We start from the raw sequence: 7,632 nt of genomic DNA on the forward strand, positions 1-7,632 counted from the left end.
TGCAAAAGTGCAGATAAATATATGGCATATTTACAACAAGTGATAAATATGTAAACATATGTAAAGTGAATAAATATAAAGTCGGTAACAGTGCAGAGATGTGTGGACATCAAGTTAGAGTACAAGCGCTGTATAGCGCTTTCAACAATAACCATTGTCTCAAGGCAGCTTTACACAGATAATGTGGTGATAAAAAATGAATATGTTCTTTATGTTAAGTGTTAGTTTGTACCTGATGAGCAAGCCGGTGGCGACTGTGGCAAGGAACATTTCCCCGAGATGGCATAAGGAAGAAACCTTGAGAGGAATCAGACTTAAGACGGAACCCATCCTCATCTGGGTTGCACCGAATGTCCATTTATTGCAGATATACGATGTTGCGGGGTACAGTAATGGTGATCAGAAGCAAACTGTAGTCCTGAGTCAATGTAGCAGACTGTTGACATTAACTACAGTCCAAATCCATCCTCAAAGCTCCCGTTCTTACTCCAGAATTTCATGGAACCACCAAAGGCGTTGATGAGAAACTGTCCCCAGCTGCACAGAGTGGCCTCCACACGAAGAGAACACTATCCAGAGGCAGGCCTGGATGAAGTGGGAAGATCCGTGGAGGGAAGAGGGGCAGGAACAGTGGTCACTAGAATCTCAGGAGCATGTTTAACTGGACCGAGAGAGAGGTCACAGGTCTTGTGATATGGTCCTGAGCAAAGGTGAACGGATTGGATCTAGCAGGCAGGTGGTAGAATTGCAAGATTGGATGACAACAAAGGAGTGGGGGATTCCTAGCTGTGTAATGTAGGTATAGTCAGGACAAAAGGGAAGGTCTGAAGGGATCTTCTTAATCATCTTATCATTGAAGGAGGTGTTCAGCAATCAGGGAGGATGAAGCAGGTGGAGCAGGAGGGTTGAGTTGTAAAGAGATGTTGTGGAGCTTACAAAGATCTTGTGCAGAAGCCTCAAGCTTTCCTTTAGAAGGCAGTCTTGGCAGAAGTCCCATCTGAAGAAAATTTGGACAGGTGTGAACAGTAAGAGGTAAGGTCTGTGTAAAAGATTTTTTCCCCTTCCTTCCTGCTGATTTCTCGCAGATTGCTGTGTAACACTTCTGACAACCAAGAGGTGGGACAAGAAGTCTTTTTGGGTTTAGTACACAGGGGGCAGAGGACAGAGACATGCAAAATTGGAAGAAAAACCGCTGCTACCGCCAGACTAATACCAACTAACGGTGTGGAAGACACAGAAAAACTAAAGCTGACCAACTCTCAAAAAGCACCCGACATTGCCCGACAGTCGACCGTCAGCTCGGTGTGTCCAGTGCTTTACTCAGCAGCAGGGTAGCAGAGCTATTCACTAACACAACATTTAAAAATATACAAAGTCAGAGAAGATACATGCCCTGACAATAGCCAGCCTATACATATCAATGTTACAGTGTACAATATATAGGTAAATAATGCAAGAGCTGGTCCCCCAAAAATTCTAAACATTTGCTCCATTTTTCTCACTATAGTGAGAAGGTCAGAATTCTTTTTACTTAAATTGTATACAATCATCAGATTGTCAGAGCATAGTCAAATTTATATACTTGAGCCACTTAAGGCCATTAAAATTGATTATTCTCAATACAAGGGAAGATGTCAAGGGGTGTGGACATTAGGATATTAAGCTGCAAAGGGACAGCCTGTTCTCAAAGTTGATGGTTTAGCAGCTAGAACAGTAAGCAAGCTGATCTAATAAATTTTGACAAGGAACAAATTGTGATGGCTAGATAAGTGGCTCAACACATCTTTCTAAAACAGCAGGTCTTGTGGGGTGTTCCTGGTATTCCTGATAGGTACCTACCATAAGTGTTTCAAGGAAGCAAAAGATAAGTGCTCCAGCACCAACCCCAGCAGCCGCCATAGCCATGCGCTACATCAAGATGCGACTCCAGGACAACTACTTAATTATAGGAAAGCACAGCTTGTGGCCCTGGACTGGTTGGCCATCCTTTTTAAACAGCACTATTGATGCTAACATTCAGCAAGCTTAGCTACCCATTTGAGTTCACCCTATAGCTCTGAAAACCCACCCAGGGGGAATACAGCCCAGAGGAGTGGTCAATGTTGTAGTGCTTCAGCAGTGTGCCACTCAGCTACCAGAAGTGATGACAATAGGTCCAGTGCCACCAAGTCCATTTGACAGAAGACCACTTGGAAGCATTACTGGTGCAAACAAGCTCACTTTCTCCCCCTCTCTTTGACCTTTTTCTTGCTCTACCTGTCCTTGCACCATGGACACAGGGCTACTAAAAGTAATACCTGTGTTTCCCCCCCTTACAATTTGTCTGTCTCTTGTTACCTGCCAAAAGAGTGACTGCAGGTCCAGAGGTGTGGAAATAACGCCTGGGCCAGTATATTGCCATTCCAGGGAACCTGGGCAATTGCAGGGATAGCACATGATGGACAGCATGACCTGGATTTCCCAATGCACTGCAAGCCACCCCTGATCAAGCTGGGACCTCATTCAACAGTGTAGTACAGGCTGGTAGGGGCACAGATTTGGTTGAGGAGGCATTGGGTTAACCATGACTGTTTAGCTTATGCCTCATTCTGAAGATGTATCCAAGATGGCAGAACAGTAGTAGCTGACAGTGAAAATTCTGGATCCAAAATGGTGCATCTTTTTGTTGCCTATTTCACATGACCTTCGAACATCGGAGCATCCGGTGTCTCTCGGAGCATCTTTTCAAAATAAAAAATAACTTAAAAAAAAACATAGCTTACTTCAAGAACCAGGCCTCCAAACCTAGGTGTTGACTGAGGCCAATGGCCAGAGGAGGAGACATTGAAAGCAGTGCATGAGAAGTGTGGAAAGTGAACAGGAGTCAGTGCTAGGCTAAAAGCAAACCTTAGCTGGCCTGCTCTACCATCCATCCTGCTCTCAAATGTCTGCTCCCTGGGCAATAATTTATATCACTATTAGAAGCTATCAAGCTACATGGCATGAGTTCAGAGATTGCTGTGTCTTTGGTTTCATGGAGACCTGGCTAAGCATCAGAGTTCCAGAAGCTGCCATTCAGCTGAATGGGCTGGCCGCATTTTTTTTGTGATAAAAATGCAGCTCTGTGCGGTAAGGCGAGCTTGTGTGTTTTCATTAACGTGGAATGCCCTAATTTCCACCCACCGCTCATCTCTGGTTTAGTTTGTGATCATAAAATGTAAGCTATTTTATTTACCTCAGGAATTCATCACCGTTATTATACTCAGAATGTACATTCCACCTAGAGTTAATGCTAACGAGGTGCTCTGTGTACTCTACTGGACTACACACCCTGACTGTTTATTGTCACCAGAGTTTCCACCATGCAAGACCCCAAGAACTGTGCTCCTTAGATTCCATCAGAATGTATACTTTGCAACAAGAGGGGAAAACACACTGGATGTTGTTTAAAAAATCATCCCTGGTTTGTACCCGGTGAAGCCCAGCCCCTCTTTGTCTACTCAGACTAGAGACCTGCACGGGACAGATTTTTCAGTCCTGCTCCCGCAAAGTCTCTACCACTCCAGCAAAAATATATATTTTCTCCCACCAGCATTATTTATGTTTTTTCCAGCTCCCACCCGCAGGTAAAATGTATAAGTAGTTTTATTTTCAATGCACTGACTGCTTCTTCCTGCTACTCTGTCTTTTTTTAGTTTCACTTGCTTCCCTTAACAAACATTTAGTTTTATTTTTGTTTTGTGTAAATGATGAACATGGTCACAAACAAGGAAATTTTCAGAACAAAGAAGATCAACTGAAACGATATCTTGTAAAAGCCTCGTAAAAACCAGGCGAAGCTTTTGTTTGGTTGTATGATCCTTTTTTTTAAAATAATCAAGTAATATCTGTGGCACTTAGCGATTCACCTATGTCTTTTCGCTTCAGACATTTTGCCATTTTGACCACTCATCTGGCATTCAAACTCAGTTCTGAAACAAGTGAGAACCTGGCCAGCAGAAACCATCTATTCTTTTTAGGACTACCTTAAATATACTGAATGAAACATGTATAGGGAGCCCACAACCGATGGCCACATCACCAACTTGGAAGAGTACACAACATCAGCGACCAGCTACATCAGCAAGTGCATTGATAATGTCACTTTGCGCAGACTTTCCTGGGCCATTAGAGAGATAAAAAACGTGCTAATGCCCAAAGTATCCACAAACACTTCATGGACAGGAGCAACACACAGCACATGTGGCAGGGCATCCAAGCCATCACCACCTACAGGACATCATCACCTTACCTATGATAGTGATGGCTCCCTTCCAGATGTGCTGATTAGCTTCTACACTTGATTTGATGGTGGGACCAGTTGAACAGTTCTAGAAGATCTGAAGGCGTGTAGTGCAGTGCAAAGAGTAATAAGAGCTTTGAAACATGAGTAACTATTCCATTTTTAGCTTTCTAGACAAGCATTAGTGTTTTGAATCTTTGAATGCGTTCAACTACTGGAAGCCAGTGAAGGAAGTGCAGCTGTGGGGTGGTGTGACAGAATTTAAGCAGGTTAAAAACTGTATTTTGGATCATTTGTACAGGACAAATTGCATTCAGAGGAAGACCTACCAGCAGAAAATTCCAGTAGTCCAGTCTCAAAAAGATAAGAGACTGAACAAACATCTGAGCAGCCTTTGTGGATAGCCAAATTATTCTGATGTTATACAGAAGAAAGCGACATAAGCATGTCACATTAGCAACATCCAGGTTAAGGACAGTTGATTGTCCATAGATATCCCAAGCTTGCAAGTTGTGACTTAAGGGGAGATCAGTGAGGTGTGTATATCGTATATCTGGATATCGTAAGATCCTGAGCAGGGGATGAATCACATGTGATGACCAGCAGTTCAACAATGTCTCTCACACACACAAACACACACACCAAACATTAACGATCAAATTCTGTTTGCACAAAATTACTGCTAGAACTTCAAGTTTACATATACTGTACTGTGTTTTCTGTCTGTGTATTATGTTGACTTTTTTTTCTTTTACACATGTACTTTATTTATTTAGTTTTGTATAGTTCCATGTTCTGTTTGTTAATTTATGTTGTTTTATGTAGCACCTGGTCCTGAGGGACCGTTGTTTAATTTCCCCCTTGTACTACACGCTATATGTTTGGAAGACATTAAAAGCATACTTGACTTCACTTGATCAGCAAGGCAGAGAGTGAGAGAGGACTCAGGAGGTTGTGTTAGGAAGGGCATCCAGTGTAAAACATGTGCTAAATCAAATATGCGGATCACGAATCAGAAATTCATACCAGATTGGTCGAGGCCCAGGTTACCAACCTACCAAGCAGCGATTTAGAGGATGAAGAGTGGAAAGTCGGTTGGACCAGATGACATACCGGTAGAAGCATGTTTAGGAGAGATGGCAGTTTTTAACAAGATTGTTTAACAAGATTTTGGAAGGTGAGAGGATGCCTTAGGAATCCTCTCTTGATGGAGAAGTATAGAAAAGGTCATAAGGAGTTGCATTGTGTTTGTGGATTTAAATCTAGTTTGTGGTTTTTATCTAAACCCTTTCCTGTTTGCAGTGGTGATGGACAGGTTAAAGGACGAGGTCAGACAGAAGTCTCCGTAGACTATGATGTTTGCGGGTGATATTGTGATTAGTGGTGAGAGTATGGAGCAGGTTGAGAAAAGCCTGGATAGGTGGAGGTACGTGCTGGAGAGAAGGGGAATGAAAGTTAGTAGGAGTAAGACAGAGTATGTGTGTGTGAATGAGAGGGAGAATGTAATGAAGAGAGAGTGTTAGAGAAGTGAAGAAAAGAGTGCAGGCAGGGTGGACTGGGTGGAGAAGGGTGGCAGGAGTGATTTGTGATAGAATATCTGCAAGAGTGAAAGGGAAAGTTTATAGGACTGGTGAGACCTGCTATGTTGTATGGTTTAGAGACAGTGGCACCAACTAAAAGACAGGAGGTGGAGCTGGATGTGGCAGAGCTGAAGATGTTGAGATTTTCATTGGGAGTGACGAGAATGGACAAGATTAGAAAATGAGTTTATTAGGAGGGACAGCGCATGTAGGACTTTTTGGGGACAAAGTAAGAGAGGCCTGAGTGAGATGGTTTGGACATGTGCAGAGGAGGAACATGGGGTATATCGGTAGGAGAATGCTGACGATGGAGCCACCAGGAAGGAGGAAAAGATGTAGGCCAAAAAGAAGGTTCATGGATGTGGTGAAGGAAGACATGCAGGTAGTTGTTTTGAAAGAGGCAGGTGTAGAGGACAGAATAGTATGGAGACGGATAATCTGCTGTGGCGACCCCTAATGTGAGAAGCCAAAAGAAGAAGAGGATTACCCTTTTGACCAGACTTAAGATTAAACTATCTTATCCCTAGTTAAAGTATTTGATGGCAATACATTTATCCCAATGTCCTCTTCAGTCCATATTCAAAATTAAGATAAGTAGCTCAAGCACCTGTTGTTTGCATTTTAAGAAATTCCTAAGTTTGCAACCTAGTGAACCATTGTTCATTTATTAATTGATAGACTTCTAAACACTTTTGTATGTCATTCTGGATATGGGTGTCTGTTAAATGTCGTAAATGTAAATTTATGCTTTTTTGATCTTATAGCAAAGCTCTACACATTTGAGCAATTAATACTAGGTAAAAATTTGCAACAAGCAAAAAGAAGGTCAAGCCCAGTATGTCAGGGTTAATTTAGCTCCAGGAATATGCACTGCGAGGTAAATTTGCTTTTCTACTCACACCAAGCTTCTAATTTCTTTCCAATTGGCAAGGCGCCCTTTGACAAGGTGCTATTTTACACGACAGGTCACACAACACTTGTATATAAGGTAAAGACAGTGGATAGTGACTGAGAGAAGCAGATTAACCACCTATGAAGTTGGAATTACACAGTCACCCCTATTGTTCCCACAAGTGCAAGAAACTCTGGCACAGTTTGGTAGTCTTGGTTTCTGGTTTTGTTCAGTTCTGTGTGGATTTTAGAAGTCAACGTGGTGTTTAAATTCTATGCATATCCAATTAATTAACCATTGACAAACTCCTTGATCGGTTAAGAGCAGCTATTATTCAAATATGGAATTGAAAATAAGATGCCCTCAACTGAATCTTCTGAGGGTTATTGCAACTTGCAATCTTTCCTGTTGTTTAGAGCTTGAACTGCATTTCGGTAACTCTTAGACAGAATCCTCCATTCACATGCTGCTTTTACCGCATATTTAGAGGCACTGTCCTGAGATTATTGAGAATATCCAAAGAAATATTCTCTCGGCAAGTGGTATCTAGGCTTCCATGGGCAGGTGTATCTGCAAACTTTTTGGAAAGCAGCAATTGTGGCCTGCCAATAACCCAATGCTAAAAGAGAAGGCGAGAGTTTTTGGAGGCCAATATTGGAGTGGAGAACAGAGTCCCTTTGGAGTTGTCCAAAGACTGCCCACTGTCCTCATTTCTCTCCAAGCCAAAGACAGTGTTGCTATGATAGAAGGTGTAAGAACATATAGTGCATTGCAGCCTGCTCATGCTGACCCCCTCTTGGTTCTGCCAAAAGTGCCTTTTTTCTTTAGATGAGCATCAGAATTGACCCATGTAGCAATAGCAAAATAGCCTAGTCAGATGAATCACATTCTTTTACATC

This window comes from Silurus meridionalis, chromosome 4 (assembly GCF_014805685.1).
Source record: "Silurus meridionalis isolate SWU-2019-XX chromosome 4, ASM1480568v1, whole genome shotgun sequence".
NCBI lineage: Eukaryota > Metazoa > Chordata > Actinopteri > Siluriformes > Siluridae > Silurus > Silurus meridionalis.